Here is an 18,919-nt window from a genome sequence, read left to right as displayed (position 1 = left end):
GACTTTGCACTAGCATTGACTGTTTTGTATACTTAAAAAATTTAATTGAATATCAAAATGTCATTTTCCTGGCATGTCCCAAACAATATTTCCAATAATAACTAGCTTCAAAACTTCCCATACATTTTTCAAAATCTAATTTTTTTTATCTTATCCTATGTAAGCATTTCTAGAATATACGCAGAGGGTATTGTTTAAAATAATTTTTTCAGTCAATAATTTGTTTGTCCCATGAAAATCTGTCATTTTCCTGGCTACTTTTATTTAGTGATTTACAACCAAAATAGATAGCGCCAGGAATCAAATCAATTATGTTAATAGATTGATTAGATACCTTCCTATCAGAACATGTCTTGTTGCATGAATAAAAAACCAATTTTCTGGCTCAAAATCTATTTCAAAAAATTTTTTAAGGTGAGTAGGTTTTAATGCTGTCATTTTACTGGCTTCTTGAAATCATTAATAACAAAAACTACATTGATTTATCTGAGTTATTTTAAGAAATACTGTTGTTTTCTGCAGAATATACAAAACGTCTTCGGCCAAAATATTAAATTAAAGTAAAGTTATATGCTATAAAATGGCGAATTTGTCATTATCCTGTCTGTCATTTTTCTGGCTTATGAATGCCAAGACATTGAAGTGTTACCAGAAATTCTTCTTAACTGCTAATACTGTAAAGAGGGAAAGCAAATATTAACCTAATACCAAGTTTATGTATGATATGCTTGGATGTAATCAAAGTTATTTATTTATTTGATGATTGATTATTATACGCAATTTTATTCTTTACATATCAGCAACAAAATTTTTCTTGTTTCTTTCTACAGTGCATAAACAGAATTAATTTAAGCAATTTATGGTCCATCTAATATAAAGGCTTAAATTGAGTTACTTACTATTAACTTAAAATGACTGTTTTCTAAACTTCTAAGGTAATATGTCATTTTCTGGCATTCAAGATTTGGTGAATTTCTATTTTTTTTTCTCAAGCAAATGTCAATGAACTACACTGCTGTCTATAAGATATTAATAAGTGTAACTAAAGTATACAAAAAATTCTAGATTATTTTGAAGACTTTAAATTTGAAGAAATTTTTTNTATGATTTCGAGTCGTCAGGATGCCCCCTACCCCTCTTAGAAGTTCTGAAACGCTTAGCTGAGACACCCTGTATATATATATATATATATAATATAAAATTTCACCAGAGAGGCTAACTATTTGAAGCTGTTGCGAATTAATTTTTCAACGATAAGCTGAAACTGAACCATGAATTATAATACTTATAGACTATCTACTCTGACGTCATCAAGACGTGTTTCGTAAAGTTTCTCCTCTACCAACTGCCTACAGCGCCCTCTAGCAACACTTAAAACGGAAACAGTTGTTATTCCAGTAGATGTGAATAGATGACACTCCACGGTATATTAAGTAATGTCTATGTGCCATATTTTTATTTACTTCTGTATTATATTTATGCCTGATTAAATGAATAATATTTTTTTAAGGAGTTATTGTTTTAAAGTTGAGTTTTATGCTTTATTTAAATAAAAACTATTGAATTTCGATTGGATTACGCGGAGTTGTGTTATCGTTTTGAAATTTTTTCGCATTCTGCATTTAAGAGAAGCATAAAATTTTCTATAATCCATTATATATCTTTCAGATTTTAGTTCTGTTATTCGAAAAAACTGTTTCTGTTAAATTCTTATTTACACTTGTTGCCTTATTTATTTTATTGTGTGATATGAAAAATCCTGCTTCAAACTGAAAAAAGAAAAATTCTCCACTATTATCCTTTTAGTTTTAAATGATTAATGGTGCCTGACATTCATATAAATCTTATTTTATGCATCATAAAAATGAGCATACGAACAAGAAAAGTGGTAAGAAATTAAAATATACGCAATTTATGTAACAAAATGTACTTTTGTGTTCATTAAAACACGATATCCTTAAATAATTAACATTTAAGTATTCTATAGAATTAAAATTAAACAAATAACCAAATGTTTATTAAAAAATTTCATTAATTCAATTAAAAATAATAAAAGAAAATGAAACTCATCAATCTAAATTCCAAACGGCAGTTAAGCTTTTAGTCGTAGCGTGGCGCTAAAACCGCTTGGACCAGATAGACTCACGTGGATCGGAAAAAAATGTGAGGTCTTTTTCCATGCTCTAACATTAAAGTGAAAACTATATATTTCTCTATGGTTCAAAAAACCAGATGCTTTTTTTTAAAAAGAAAATTATTAAACTTAAACATTCTTATCACTTTATATATTGATATATATCTGTTTAAATTGCTTGTGCATAGTGATGGAGAAGATTCTTTTAATTTTAAATTATTGAAATATAAATAAATTATTTTTGCGACCACTAGTTCATTTAACTTACATAAATTTATTTTCTTACTATTCATTGGGAAAATGCATGTTGGTTATATCTGCAAATTTTCATATAGGTCAACTTCAACACTATAAACACAAACAGTTACAACTAACGTATAAAATCAGGCCATTTTTAGCATTTATAAAAAAAGCAGTGCAACCAGATTAAATGAAAAAAGCAGAAGATAATTTTGGAGCTTCTTGGTCCTATTATCTTCTTAACTTTGCGCTCACCTGTTTTTTTTCCGTTTATTCTATTTATTTTCCTTTTTATATTTATTCCTATTTAGTTTCCTTTATTGATGAAAACAAATCTGACAATAAAACAAGCCTAAACACTGTAACGTTATTACGTCATATTGTTTATAATCAACCCTTTGGTGCTGAGGTTATAGATGTGGTGATTGTGTATCAGCTGTCTTCTTCTTCTGGAGTTGAGAGTTTCTCATTGAAAAGCATTCCAGCCTATTGAGCGACCGAAGGACAAACATCAATTGATGCAGTTGTCGCAATTCATAGCTTGAGGTGCTCTTGTGCTTGAAAAAAATTCTAATAAAAGAGAAAAAAAAGAAAAGAAAAAAAAATAATATTTGACCTATGGGTAAAACCAATGGGTAAGACCTAAGATAAACCCATAGAAGCTCAAACCCATAACTTAAAGTAACCTATAGGTAAAAAATATTTGACCTATGGGTCACGATAATGAGATCACAATTTTCTCTCTTTTTTAATTAATCGTCATTATATGTTCGTAATTTATTTATATTTTTTGAAGGATTTGGATTAGTTACTCGCTCAAAAAGTGGAAAGAAAGCCGCAATATAGAAAATATGGTGAGACACGAGAGTGAATGAAAGTCTTGTACACATAGTGTACAAAACTAACTTATTTAGCTTACGCATTTCACCTTGTCTCTAAAAATTTTAAATGAATCAAAAAAAAATTTTCACATTATTTCAAAATAAATTTACACGAAAATAATCATTTGCAAATGTCACTTTTCGAATTATTTAGTATTTTATTCAGTAATGGAAGAAAAAATTTAAAAGGTATAATTTATTAAATTGAATTAGTTTATTAAATTAAATAGCGTAGAATGAAAAACTGAAAGAAGAGAAAACTTGATCATAGAGAAAGCATGTATGAAATTATTTACATACTCAAAAGCAAGATTCATTTGGAAAGGAGCAATTTTTTTTTTAAAAACGCATAGTTGCATTTTTCTCGAATAAATATTATGTACAATGTACAGGATAAAAAAGAGAACATTTTAATAACTTTTTATCTAGTTACTGAACTTTCATTTAAAATTATCTAATCATTGAACTTCCGGAGAGGGTTAAAACATAAATACATATACCTTTTATTACCATTAAAAAAATTATTTCCTGAAAATATGGACATTTTGTATTAGTTGAAGAGTTCTTCAAGAAAAGACAAAAGTATTATGGTTATTACAAGCAAGTCCACAATTGTTTTTCAATGATAGGCACTGAACTTGTCGTTCTTCGTCATGGAAGATGTCGGTGGTGTTGCTCATTTTGGCGTTGCCTGGTGAGCATCTCATGACCAAAGTCACGGAGGCGAGCAACATTATTCACTCCACTGGTAAACAATAAAGTGATGAGCTTTGTAACGATTACTGTTTTTAAAATTTAAATCGTTCGACAAAATTCCGTGTAGTTTGAGAGGAAAAAAAACTTTAGTTGGTGTCAAAAATATATGAGAGATATTTTCTCAAGCTGGCCTTGAATAAGTTATTAATATTATAGTCGGAATTTCTTTTAATGATATTTAATGAGCTGAAAAATAAATAAAGTAGACTTTGTTTTTATCACTATAAAAGTATTTTATCAAAAACCAATAAGTTGCAACAAATAAGTATTATATTTCACCCATTAGAATAAAAGTGTGCAAGCAGGGACTCAAACTACTACGAATTTTCAGTCGGTTCAGAAAATATTTTTCTTAGCGGTAGCGAGGACAGCACGTTTATATATTAATAAATTAGAATTAAACGAATTTTGTCCACCCAACAGAAACGACTCATTTATGTTTCCATACTAAAACCAATACTCACATTTGCAGTAGGAGCATGCGACAACATTTCAAAAACGCAAATGAAGAAACGTATCAATTTTCGCAATGAAGTTCTGAGAAAATTAACTAAGGCAAAATGGATCATACGAAACAGAGACCACAGTAAAAATCTTAAAATAGAAAGGTTAGATAAGCAGGTTGCATAAATTAAACCAGAAATTTTTTCATGAAGCTCTGAAACACAAAATACAGCTAGCTTTAAGGATATTTTTCAGTACTTGAGACTAGAAGAAGAGAAATACATTAGACCGATTGCGGCTCACATTATCAGTGATATGACCGTCATCAAGACTACAATTTAATACATTAAACTTATGCATAAATGCATCCAGCCTTAAAACAAAGCAAAGGGAAGAACGATATCCTTTTTCATGCTGTTGCTGTAGTTATTAATCTTCTAAAGTCTGACGAGGTCAGACCAGGTCCAAAAGACCAGCAACTCGAAGAAAGTCAATGACAAGGAGTGGATTTCAATAAATTTCCTCATTGGTGTGGCCCAAATGTTCCAGAATGTGTTTGGCGGATGCCTTATGATCGGGGCCTTTTAAGCAGATGGCGAAGAGTTTACCACCATCTTTAGGAGAGGAACTCTTATTGCCATTCCATAACCTAACAAAGCAATAACCTAACCTAAATCCTAATAACCTAAGCAATAACCTAACCTAAATCCTAATAACCTAAGCAATAACCTAATTCCATAACCTAACATAAGCAAAGGGAAGAACGATATCCTTTTTCATGTTGTTGCTATAGTTATTAATCTTCTAAAGTCTGACGTACCTAACCTAACCTAACCTAACCTAAATCCTAATAACCTAAGCAATAACCTAATTCCATAACCTAACATAAGCAAAGGGAAGAACGATATCCTTTTTCATGTTGTTGCTGTAGTTATTAATCTTCTAAAGTCTGACGAAGTCAGACCAGGTCCAAAAGACCAGCAACTCGAAGAAAGTCAATGACAAGGAGTGGATTTAAATAAATTTCCTCATTGGTGTGGCCCAAATGTTACAGAATTTGTTTGGCGGCTGCCTTATGATCGGGGCCTTTTAAGCAGATGGCGAAGATTTTACCACCATCTTTAGGAGAGGAACTCTTATTGCCATTCCATAACCTTTCCAAGTTTTACTGATTGCCTCATCGTGTCGGGAAGGGGTGTTCCTGTTGGTGTTCACTCCTGGTAGTATCCCTTCAGGCATGAAGGCCATTCTATTTTACCCAACTTAGATCAGTAGGCGAGGGTGCCAAAACATGCTTCTACCTATTTGTATTTCGGTTTTTGGATTAAATGAAGTTGTATATTTGCCCCTCCATATTACTTCATCTTTTTTTCAGCAATTTATCAACCTCGCTGACTGTTATGGACACAATGAACGAGCAAAAGGATACGTAGTCTCAAGTACCCATCTCCACATGACTTCTCCACATCTTCCACATCTTTTAAGCAATTTCCTCACTGGCTTTAATGGAAACGATGAATGGGCAAAGGCGAAGTTTGACACAAGTACCCCCCTCCGACAAGTGAAGTTTTTTATTGTAAGTATCTTTTCTCAAAAAGTTAAAGCAAATGGCATTAATGTGGTAGCAGAAATTTTCTACAGACGAATATTTCAGTTCTTTCAGTTCAAAAAAAAATTTTTTTTTTATCTGTATGAAAAACGTGGAAAAAAAGTTGACATATCACTGTGCACTGAAGTTGACTGTGCACTGAATAGATCGCAAAAAAATTGATAACTCGTTTGAATTTTTCTATAAAAAATCTTTTGGATATAACGACATAGTGCTTTGTATTACTAAAATTGATAGAATGTTATCTATTTACTTATCTAAATCCTATGTTTGCATAAAAATTTGCAGTTTGTCTAACTTCTTCTTATCAGATTGCTGCTAAATTTGAAAAATAAAATTGAATGAAAATTGAATATTGCTTTTTTTCTGACTTTTGAAGAGATTTAATTTATAAATAAATAAATAGACCCAATTATTATGTTTTACTTTTATTAATACTTATTAATGAGAAATAACAGACGAATAATTCTTTTAATAATCAATCAAATTTTGAAAGAAGAACATAAATATTTATTTTAAGAATTTATTTTGCAACGAAACTAATTTAATTATTCAGAACAAGTTTTATTCCAAATCAACAATCCTCGCAAATTTATTCCAGTTTTCAAACCCCTCAGGTCTTTTATCACAAATTTCATTTATGATTTGTGTGCTCGGTTCGTATGCATTATTTGTACTTTTATTTAATTGGATCCATTTTCGTATTTTCCACCAACTACTCGCAGGAAAATTCATTCGTTTTGCGCATGCGTCAACAAACTTAATTAAGTAACCAAGTCACGGAGTATCGTTTAAAAGCACGAAAAATAACTAAAAAAATTCTAATATTTTTTCTAATCCTTTTCCTCCCGCCTGTATGCTGACAAAAAAGATATAAATATAACAGGAGAAGACAATTATTTTTCTAGGATTCTTCAATTAAAAACGGTGAAATTTAGTTTTTTTTTTAATTTCGCGCCATTTGTTTGTCGTTTTGTGTTTGCGTGGCTTTTGTTTTGGTTGATTTTTTTGCACTTTCTTTTTATTGTTTTATTCCGCTTTATTTGATTTCTGAATTACAATGTGCTTTACAGCAAACAAAAGAAGCAAACGCGACGATGTAATTAAAAATAAGGAGATAGCTTCCAGAGGAAATGCTAGCTGACTGCAACTTTAACTTAAATGGAAACAAAAAATCGTCCGTAATTGGTCTTGTGGAAAGATATATGTTCGATTAAATTAAAATATCGTTTGCAGTTTCAGAAAGTAAAGTTAGATAAGTTTTTGAGATTGTTTGGTTTTTTAATTGCGTAAAATGATTATTTTTAATCAGAAAATTGCAGAGAATATTTAATATTTGTCGTTTTAATATTTACATTTATTTTCGCACAATAAGTTGCATGTAAATGTAATAAAAGTATATATTTTAGAAATGTCTTTGAATAGATGTTTGTGGATGAAATGCGTGCAATTAATAATTTTGAGAATAGATAATTCCATATTAAAAAAATATTTCCTTATAACGAAACTTAACATATTTAAGATATGTCAGCACAATATTGACAACCTATTTTCTCAAATGCATATAAATAAATGCAATAAAATTATTTGAAATTCAATAATTTCATATGAATCAATAATAAGTTTTTCTTAAGAAGATAAATATGAACAAAATTTAATATCCATTTCATATAAATCACTTACCAATTTCACAAAAACATGCAAAAGGGAATAAGTATATGCTTGATTAAAGTTACTGAGAATATTAAAGTTTTGTTACCTCCATGCTTACAAATATTTTCTTAAATTAAAATTATTATAGGAAAAATCAACAATATTTTCTGGTCGTGGTAGTGAGCGGTTAGCGCAGTGGTTAGAGAATCGAACTACGGGCCGGAGTTCGATCCTCATCTCCACAAAGACCCAACAAATACATACAATAAACGTGCTCGTAAGATCAGTGAAATTGAAAGTCCTGTGTTCGATCCCAAAGCAGTACCATGGATTCAGGGATCCAAAGAAAATTTCCTTCCCTTTCAGATTTATGTCTAAATTGAGGAAGTGGCCCTTCGAATGTGTGCTGCTGCCAATTATCCTTGGAGATGTGCTAAAAACGTATTTTCACTCTTGTGGTGCTCTCTTATCAAACGGAAGACGCACCTTTCCGAATAAGGCCAATGGCTTGCGGGAAAGACCAATGGTAAAAAGCCAATTCATAAAAGGTCGATGGCTGGCAAGCTTGCCTTGTCCTAACGTTATTAGAAAGTATATTTCAATTTCTTTAATGGGTCGAAATCAGGAAGAGACGATGCTTGTTTCATTTTCTTTGCCACTATATTTTTAAAGCTTTGAAATAATCTCATTTAAAGCAAACGTCACAATAAGAGATAGAATAAAGTTAATAACCGAGTTCTACATTTGAAAAATTAAAAATGGATGTATATTGATTGAAAAGCTTGATTTTATTAAGTATGCCATTTTTATCATAATACTGTCACGTAGAAAGGACCTGAATTGAAAATGTCTAATTACACTGATTTATTGAACACATCTGATATACATGGAACAAGGTGAGAGCGTTTATACTTGAAACTTATATACAGTTAAATGGAAATGATGGAATAGAAGCATCTAGAAGATATTCAAATTATAAATAACTCCACATATATTTACTTTTTCTTCAAAGGGAGAGAATAGAACTCAGAACCACCGTTTCGTCACGACCTTTCACCACTCGGACACACCTCATATCAATATTATTGAAATTAACTTTATATTGCATCTACTATTATTATTTGCTTCCACCGTAAATATTTAAACAAAAAAAAATGTAACTTACTTACTTGACTCAAGAAATACATTCGATACACAGTGAGTTTAAATTTTTATCAAAGTTGACGTGATTTATAGTGAGGATACTCGTGATATGATTGGGGATTCTCATAAATTTGAAATGCATAATATTGAAGCATTATAAGTTCTTCGTAACTTGAACTACTTCGCAATAATTCCGAACAGTTTATTGACACAACTTTAAATTAGTATATTAATATTCAAAAGTTTAACGTTAAGTTAAAAGTTAATTTAGTGAATAAAAAGGAGTACTAAAAAGTATTTTTTTTTAGTACTCATAGTAAATCTGTAAAAATCTGTCTCGGAATCTCAAAAAAANAAAAAAAAAAAAAAAAAAAAAAAAAAAAAAAAAAAAAAAAACATCCAATTTTTTTATTGTATCTGCAGTGTCCCAATAACGTCCAAAACGCCTCACTCAAAAAAGTTTTTAATTTCTTTTTTAAAAACTATAAACATTTAATTTTGTGGAGTTGTCGAACATATTATCAAAAACTTAAAACTGTTATATCTTACAAGATTTTTTAAACCTAAGCGAAAAAAACTTACACACTAAAGGAACAAATCAACCTCATCAGTGTAAAAGAAAGAGAGATTTTTTTTAAATAAGATCCAGTTTTTATTTTTGGATTTTGTGACAAAATAATTATATATATATATATATATATAGATATAGATATAGATANTATATATATATATATATATTCCGTGTATATATATTCCGTATATATATATAAACAATACAAAAATGCACTTTCAAACTATTTAATAAAAGATAAAAAATAATCGATTAAGTAGTTTTAACTAAAGTTTGAGAATTATGCTCATATATTTTAATTGATTTTTCAAGCAAATAATTTTGCTGCCCGTTCTCAAATTTATTTAATATTTCACAATTTAACATGATATTGAATAATATTAAGAAGAACTATCGTGCAAAAGCAGATATAAAACAATTTTTGGTTGATATAATACACTTAAAAGGGTATTTTATTCAATATTCCAAAATAAAAATATATTTTGAATCGGAAAACGATAGAAAAAAGTTTTGGAAGCCTAGATTGCGTAAATACTTCACTGCGTGCCTTTTGTCTTACACCCCCCCCAATACTTCATTAATGTGACTGAGAATATTCAATATCTGATTGCACGTAACATTTAAAAATAATTTCTTTAATAGATTCATCGAAGCTTATATACAGTTCATTACTTATGAATATTTCACTTATAAATTCCATTAAATGCCTTTAAAAATTAAACAGTGTCTTGAAAAATATTTATGGATATGAACTCTTCACTTTGAAATATATAGATTGTATTTAAATTACTCTCACATTTTATAAACTTTTAGTCAAACAGAAAATTTTTGATATCAAATTAATTTAAAATCTTCAAAACAAATCTATAATATTTTTATTTTAAAAATACTAAATTTCTTCTATCATGATAACGATATGGACGCAATATTACTTGTATTAGACGATATTATGTGTTCATTACCTTTTAACGTTTTTCTTTGATCAATAAATTGAAACTGAGTAAATATTTCACTCAGAATCATTTAATGAATAATAAAATGATAAAAAGATTTAAATTAAGCGCAATTCTGAAAATAATATATTCAGCTGAATAATATAATAAAAAAACCATTAGAACAAAAAGAAAATTTTCAAGTGGAAGATGAATTGAATGCACTTTCATATTTCCAGCTCGAGAAAAATCGTTTGTAAATATTAACTGTAAGTCGATAACGATCTTTCTCTTTTTTTCGATAGCGATCTTTCTCTTTTTTTTAATTGAAATATGCAGAATAGGAATTGCGTTAAAGAGTTTGAGAAATTTCCTAAAAGATTGTTTTATTTTATGGATAAGTCATTTTTAGTAACCAATAATATTTTTTACAAACAGAAAAATAGCGTTATTTGTTTCAGTGAATTGAAACTACTGCAAAATTTCAAAATATTGATTTTATTTAATTTTTACGACATATTATATAAAAAGTGAACTGAAATTCAAGCAAAACAGAAAAATACTGCAGAATATTCACCGAGGTGTGCTTGAATGGAATATTCCACAATACTTTTTTTTCGAGCAGTGTTTTATGTGTTCAAAACTCGATAATTTATTTAAGATTCCGCCTCAATTGATTTTTTAAAAAAATTAAAGACATTTGTATAAGCATGTAATTTGATTAAAATTTTTATTTACATTTTTTGACTAATTAAACTATAAAACTATTTTTTCTCACCTTTTAGAAGACAATCTACTGCTTTATTTTTGAAAATTATTCTTACATAATTCATAGTGTAGCAAAAGTGGTTTTAAAATAACTCAATTCGTAAAAGAAAGCCTTAAAGAAAACTTAAAATGCAACGAAAACAACATTAAAATAGTTCTAAATGTTACAAAAAGGACATCAAAACAGTTCTAACTGTAGCAAAAACGATATTAAAATAGTTTCAAATGTAACAAAAAATGATATTAAAATAGTTCTATATGTAGCAAAAACGACATTCTAAAAGGCATCAGAAAATACTAAAATTTAAATTTTATTATACGTGTAAAACATCAGAGTATGTAACAAAACATTAGTAAAACGATTACATTGAATAATATCGATTCATATTATTTATGTTAGATGGAAAATAAAATAGTACAGTTTAAATTAACGAAAACAGATATTTCTTAATAAATAAAATACGAAATTCAAACTTAATGGAGCATTAAATTCGCAATAATAGGCCAATTTATGAGAAAAATCATTTACAAATATTAAATGGAAAGCGATAGCCATTTTCCTAACATAGAATTGTTAAGAGAAAATTGCAAGCACGCGTTGAACAATGAGGTAGGTAATTTTTCTGCGCGTTTTCTCATGTTGTGGAGTAACACTTTTACAGGGGCTAATCCCTTTCTATGTAACTAGCTAGGAAAAAAATGACTCGTAATTTTCTTTTATTAACTTTAATTTTATCATTTCCATAGCAGACAAAGAATTTATTATCAGTATGTGCAATTTAAAGTAACTCTTCACAACAACTTTAAAATCAATGGCATTTTGTAACAAATATTTTACTGGAACATTTCTTTCATTTAATTTTTTGAAACTTAATAAATTCATTAAACGTTTCAATTGATAAAAATACATTTGGCATAAAGTTTTAGAGGCATAAAGTTAAAGAGATCTGAAATTTTGAAAAATTTCATTCTGAATCAATCATTCGCGATAGATTAACTCATTCCCACACCTCTGCTTTGTATACATAACTATAATACAAATTACCCCATCAAAAAGCTACTAAAATAATTAGCCGTAAACAGCAGATACACTTAATGATAAAATTTTAGAAGTAGAACTCTTTAATTTAAGTTCATTTGAAAGAAAAATATTTGTTGTTTAAAGAAGACCACATTTTTTAACAAAACAAATGAAATAATAGTTTTATATATAGTTTTAATTTCGTGTTAAAATAATTTTAAAATCCAATTTAAATTTGTACAAAATTCAAGTTCCGTGTTTTTACGGATTTACAATAATAAAAATCTGACCCAGTTTGTTCAAAAATATCGCAATAATTTTTATTAAACCATGTCAATTTTTTGTTTATTTAGAAAAATGAGTATGTTTATTTTTATGGATGGTGTTTTTCTGTCAAACATAAGCACAAACGAACCTCGAGGTTTTACTTTTACTACTTCCGGTTAAAAAGTTAACAACTGCTTAGTAAAGCCTACTGTGCAAAGTGATATTTTCAAACAGCACAATTTTTCCTGCAATGTTTTACTTATAAGTTTGTATTTCATATGATATAAATGTTAATCATAAATTCTATAGAATTTGAAGAAAAAATTTTTTTTCATTAATTTATCGATGCAGTTCATAAATATTAATATTAATGATTAATTCTGATAAATTTGAAATGGATATTTGTTTTGTTTATTTATAGCATTTAATATGATATTGATGTTAATAATTATGAATTTAATAAGGATTTTGGAGGATTTGTTCTTCCATTTTTGATGATTTGAAGTTTGTTGTATTTAGTTATAGATGCATTTTATTATTAATTGTTATTAATATTAACGATTAATTTGGATGAATCACATCAGATAATAGATGCAATAAGCATTTTCACAATAGTATCGTTTTCTGTTATTTCATGCTGTGTAAAAAATTCTGAATCAAATTACTGTAGGAAGTACTGACACTTTTTCGAGCATAAACCGTAAAATCCATTTGACCGTACAAATCATCTTTAACATAAAATTCATTTTTACGATAATTTTTACAGATAATATTTATTGAAATAGAGTGAATCTGTGATTTTATATTTATTATTACAGTAAAAATTACGGTATATCAAATTTTTCTTCCTTGACATGTTTGTGTGAAAATGGATTTTACGATAAACAGTAATTTGCCAGTACTCTCACCGTAATTTGATCTGGAAATTTTTACAATACCGGTACTATTTACCGTCACTTTTCACAGTGTACCTTGAATCTAAGGTAACGTATTAATTATATTATTGGACATAATGTACCATCGTTAAACATATAATTCAAGTTTTTAGTTTTTATTCATCAAAAGTATTTATTAAAGGATACAAACAAAGTTAAACATAACATTTAACAACATTTTTAAGTAATGTTCAAAATTACACAAAATTATCATTTGTTTATAAATTTATCCTGGAATATGTAATTCAAATTTATTGTTTCTACTATTTATCATTTTCAAAAACTACTACATATAATTTTAGTAAAGTTTATTTTAACTAAATTCTAAAACAACAGGTATTATATGTTATAATAAGGACGTACTAGTTTTGAACTCGGAACTTAATTAAATGAACATCATTATTTAAATTTAAGTAATTCTGCTTAATCCTTAAACAACATTTAACTCTCAATAAATTGTAATATTATATCCTACGATAAAACAAAAATTTTGAAATTTTATTATACTCAAACTGATTTTTAAAACGAGTAAACATATTTTTTAAAATTCAAATTTAGTTTTATTTGCAAATACCCAAGTAGTTTTACAAAAATATCATTATTCCATACAGTTTAAAAACATCAATTTTTTAAAATTGATTCTAAGTACATTTTAGCCCAACAGGTACTTATATTTCAGTTAATTTTCATAGCAAGTGAAATATATTTTATTGAAGCATATAATCCAAATTAAATTTTCTTATTCACACAAAATTTTACAAAACTGTGATTATTATACATAGTTCAACCGAAAACATTTTTCTAAATTTGATTTTCAGTAAAATCTAACCCAACAGGTATTTCTTTAATTAAGCATACATTTCTGTAACCGTTTAATTTTATTTTGATGACTAAATTGAAGGAATTTAGATAATTATTTAAACAAATTCACCTTGAAATATATTAAAATCACTGTAATTCAAATCTATAAATAAATTTATACCTAACCAATGTATAAGCATTAACATAACATTTAACATTCAATTCTTTTTCATAATTCTTAAGATATATTTTAATGAAGTTTAAATTTAATTTACTTCATCCTAAAAGACTTTTTTCAAAAAAATGAGTTATTCTTTTACATAATTTAAGCAAAAATAAATTCCGAAATTTCATTTTAAGTAATTTCTAAACCCACAGATATTTCTTTTCATAAACACATATTTTTGTAACCATAAAACTTTATTTTAATGATATAAATGTATGATTCAATTAATCTTAAAATTAAATTCAGATTATTCTAAAAAAACGCTTTTAAACGAAATATCAATCTCTAAATATGAAACAGCATTCTCTACTTCAAACCTACATAAACAGTGACTATCATTCAATTTGTTTTCCTCTTTAGAAAAATATGTTTCCCTGTAACTTATATTTAAAATAGTAATTTTTATAATCACACCAACTTTATGTGATTGTTTAATATAATTTATACTGAATTAAAATTCTTAAATGATATGTATATTTTCTTAAAACGGTTTTTTAAGTGAATTTCAACTCAATCGATATTCCCTTCAAATAAGCACAAATTAAAAAGAGTGTATTTAATTTTTGAATTGAATCATTGAATTGAATTTTATTATAGAATTAAAAATAATTCGATTGATATAAGTACAAAGCTCTTTCTTTTAGTTCAACATAACAGGCATTTCCTTCTAATAAACACAAATTTCTTTAATGATTAGTTGAATTTTTTAGTCTAATTATTAAATTGATTTGTATTATTAATTGAATATATATATATATATATTCTAAAGCTATTTCAGTAAATTCCAACACAACAGGTATTTTCCTCTAAAAACACATATTTCATTCATCGTAAAAATTTATTTTAATTACGTTATAAGCATCTAAATTAAATAGATTTTTAAGGTATTTTAAACAAATATAAATATTTTTTTTCATTTGGAATACTATTCCGCTCATTCGTTTTCCCAATCCTAACCGGTGTTCTAGGAGTAATAAAAAGTAATAAAATCATATCGCCACATACCTTTTTTAATGGACTAAACAGTTCTTCTTTTATAAATCCACACTATAACCTATCCACAAACATCCAGATCTATTATCACAATTGACATAGAACAGTTATGTGTGCCTAACTGGGGAAAAATTCCTTTTTCTAAGGATTTGGCTTTACTGGCGAGGATTTTTCTTTCGCCCGTCACAGGTAAAAGATCGAAATGAACTCGCCATATTCTGAGAGAGCCTTTCTGTCGGCAGCGCCACTCCCAGCAGCCATGACACTTTAGTCTTCTGTTCCGGAATTTCCTACGCCTTGATCGAAAAACAGCTGGAACAGTGCGCGCCGGCGTCGTTAGATACAAAAAAGGAGGAGGGTTGGAAAAATTTCGTTCGAAAATAAGCAATGCTCGAGCTGATGCCTAGCTGTTATTTGATGTAGCACCTTTTACTGCGGGACTATAATTTTTATTGCATATTTTAGCACCTCTAAATAAATAATATTTTTAATAGAATTATGTTTTGACGGAGTATAGTTTCATAAACAACCACCAGGGCAGCGCTTATTTATGGATTTCGATTTTAGAAAAAAAATGAACATAAATAGATAAGAATAAATATAAGCTTATTATTTTTATTATTTTCTTTTCTTAGCGTTGTGAAAGTTAGCTTATTTATTACTGAAAAGTTTAATAGTCTAATTTATTGTTGAAAATTATCCATTTATTGTAGTAAAACTTAGTTTCTGAATGATGATATCGCAGTTGTTGTTCGTGCATTTTTATGGGCAATTTAATCACGTGGTAGGATCCAGTTTTTGCTCATTCATTTCCATACTGTTTTGGTTGTCATCAGCATAAAATTAGTAAATGCTATAAAGATATTGTTTTTCTATAAATATTTTTGTATCCCTAATTTGAAGTTATTTTCCTGTACAGTATTATTACGCTTTTAATTCAAGAGTTTAAAAGCTAAAAGAATTTTTGTTCTTTCTTTATAGTTATTATAATGTAATTTTGCGTTGCATTTTAAGATAAAGCTATTTAGAAACGTAGTCTAATTTTATTAACCATTTTACAATTATTATCTTTGTGCAAATAACATTAATATACTTTAATAAATTACAGTTATAAATATCTATTAAATGATTTAAAACTAAACGATCAGCTTTACGCACAATTCGATGCCAGAAAAAATAATATTTAATATATCCGCCCGTTTGGTAAACGAAAATATTAAATTACGGTGGCGAACTCATCAAATTAGTTTGAACAATACACTGTTAAAACAATATAAATGTTATTTTAAAAAATTAGATGATAATATTTGGACGTGGGAAATGGAGGCACAAGCGTAAGCAAACAGAATTCCTTTCAGTGCATAAATGTTAAGTGAATAGTTTTAACTTTAGTAGAAAAACTATTTTCTGACATGAAATGACAATTATTACGAAGCAGTCATCGGGGTTGGTGAGCGGTAGCGTACAGGAGGCTTAGTAATCCAATAAGACAGAATTGATTATGTCGAAACAAAATTAACTTTGAGATATCGTAGCAAAATACAAATATATTTTGGCACATATTGCTTCATACATAATTAAAAACAATTACAAAATAATATTAAAGGATTAAAAAATTCCAAAAAGAACTTTTAACAATGGTTGTAAAGTCTGAATTGGAGTTAGAATCAAAACAAAATTGTGCAAGAGTGAGAGTGGAAGAGATTGCTCAACTCCGACTCTGGTTACTTAAAAAATTTAAGTGTTTAGGTAAAAAATTTAAAAAAAGAGTTTTTTGATTTCATGAAAATTATTTGGACGAATATTAATAAATTTGTAAACAAAAATATTGCTTTTATGAATTTTGTGACAATTATTTAAATTATTGCTTATAACAAGCTTAATTTATCACATTTGAGCATTTTTGAACTTATTTATTTAGAGAATTTATTCGATTTCATTATTATTTTAATAACTAAGTTATCAATAAGTTACTTTTTGATTCTTAATCTCTAAAACAAATTTGTTTAGCTAAAAAATATAATTTAAAAACAGAGCAATAAAATATAATAAATAACTTGTAATAGTTTTTTAGTTGATGAATGTTCTCAAAATTATACTGTTGTCATGAGATATTTACATATGTACAAGTATGCGTGTGAGCTCTATTCTTATGATTGTTTTGCACAATAGCAGTATTTTGTACAAATACATTTTTTTAAATTTATTTTACTGATTTCTTCAATTGGATACTTTTATTTATTTTATAACCGTCGTTGAACAGTCAACCCAATTCTGAATTTACGACTATTAGAGTTTAACTCCGTAGCCTTGTAATCTTGAATCCATTCCACGAGAGAAAGGAAATTATGATTTAATATAAGGAGAAATTTACCTTCGTGGAGGACTTTTTGATGGAACTAACCTGCATTTACGTTACACGGAGAGGAAAAATCACTAAAACCTCTCAAGGTTAACCTGACGGCAAAGAGACTCAAATCCATGATACGTCTACCACTGAGGATATTTCACGTCAGCACTGTGGTCGGTGCAAGCTGGGTGCGGATTCGTATAGACCACCCATTTCTGGGATTCGAGCCCGGTTCACCTCATTGGAAGGCGAACACTCTATTCCCCGGGCCTTCACTGCAAAGAGACTCTAACCCATGATGTGTCTATCACTGAAGACATTTAACGTCAAACGTGTAAACAGTGCGAGCCCAGTGCAGAATTGGTATCGATCAGCCATCACTGGGATTTGAACCTGTGTCCCCTTAATGGGAGGCAACACATTCACATAGTTGTGTCTGAACACGTGGATCTGCATGGCGAGCAACCGTTACAGCTTTAATGTTTGGTTAAACCAGGGGTTGTCAAACTTTTTTGATCATCGACCCCTACATAATTTTTCGAAATCTCCATCGACCCCCATAAAAGTAATTTTCTGTTAATTAAAATAAAACTCTATTAGATACTGTATTTGTACATTTATTTTATGATTTTGAACATTTATTAAAGTAATAGTACATAGTGTAACAATAGTTTTATGAAAAATATAATGTTGAAACATAAATACCTTAATATTTATGAAATAATAAGTAAGTAGAAATAATAAGTAAAGTAAATACGGATTTATTGCTTCTAAATCAATGACATGGGCGTGCCTGGTATTTTTTTTTTTGCAAGGTTCGTTATATTGGGTTCAAAATTGTCAATTTTAATCTTAAATCCCTCTCGAAAATCCACATTTAATTTATTTCTGTTCTTAGTTAAGATTGAATTTACGTGACTGAAACCGGCTTCAACCCTATAGGAACTTGGAAATGCTATCATAAATGGCTGAGCTATTTCGTAAAGTCTTACATATTTTTGCATTATATTTATATTTGTCCAAAATTTGCTTATTGTTAAATTTTTAAAAAGCGTCTTTGCTTCAAATCCCCATAATAATTCAGCAAGCTCATCTTGCAGGTTGATGTCCACGTTTTCAATTTGAGCAGAAAATGGCACAATAATCCAATCAGGGATGTCAATGTTTTCCAAATCAACAAAACGCAGTTTAAAAT

At 28.2% G+C, this 18,919-nt stretch overlaps 2 protein-coding genes across 6 annotated transcripts in view; one reads left to right on the top strand and one right to left on the bottom strand.

The window, feature by feature from the left end:
• The window catches only part of LOC107445416 (Glucose transporter 1), a 306,620-nt gene extending 290,959 nt beyond the window's left edge, over positions 1-15,661 (bottom strand). The window contains exon 1 of the mRNA XM_043050490.2: positions 15,387-15,661. The gene's annotated coding sequence lies outside the window, so the exon portion shown is untranslated. The remainder of the gene's footprint in view (positions 1-15,386) is intronic.
• LOC107439260 (coiled-coil domain-containing protein 92) overlaps positions 1-18,919 on the top strand; it is an 879,443-nt gene that overhangs the window by 672,598 nt on the left and 187,926 nt on the right. The gene's annotated exons all lie outside the window — the stretch shown is intronic.

Source organism: Parasteatoda tepidariorum, chromosome 6, assembly GCF_043381705.1.
Source record: "Parasteatoda tepidariorum isolate YZ-2023 chromosome 6, CAS_Ptep_4.0, whole genome shotgun sequence".
NCBI lineage: Eukaryota > Metazoa > Arthropoda > Arachnida > Araneae > Theridiidae > Parasteatoda > Parasteatoda tepidariorum.
Note: the sequence above shows the minus strand (reverse complement) of the source record. Positions and strands in the feature narration are given on the sequence as shown.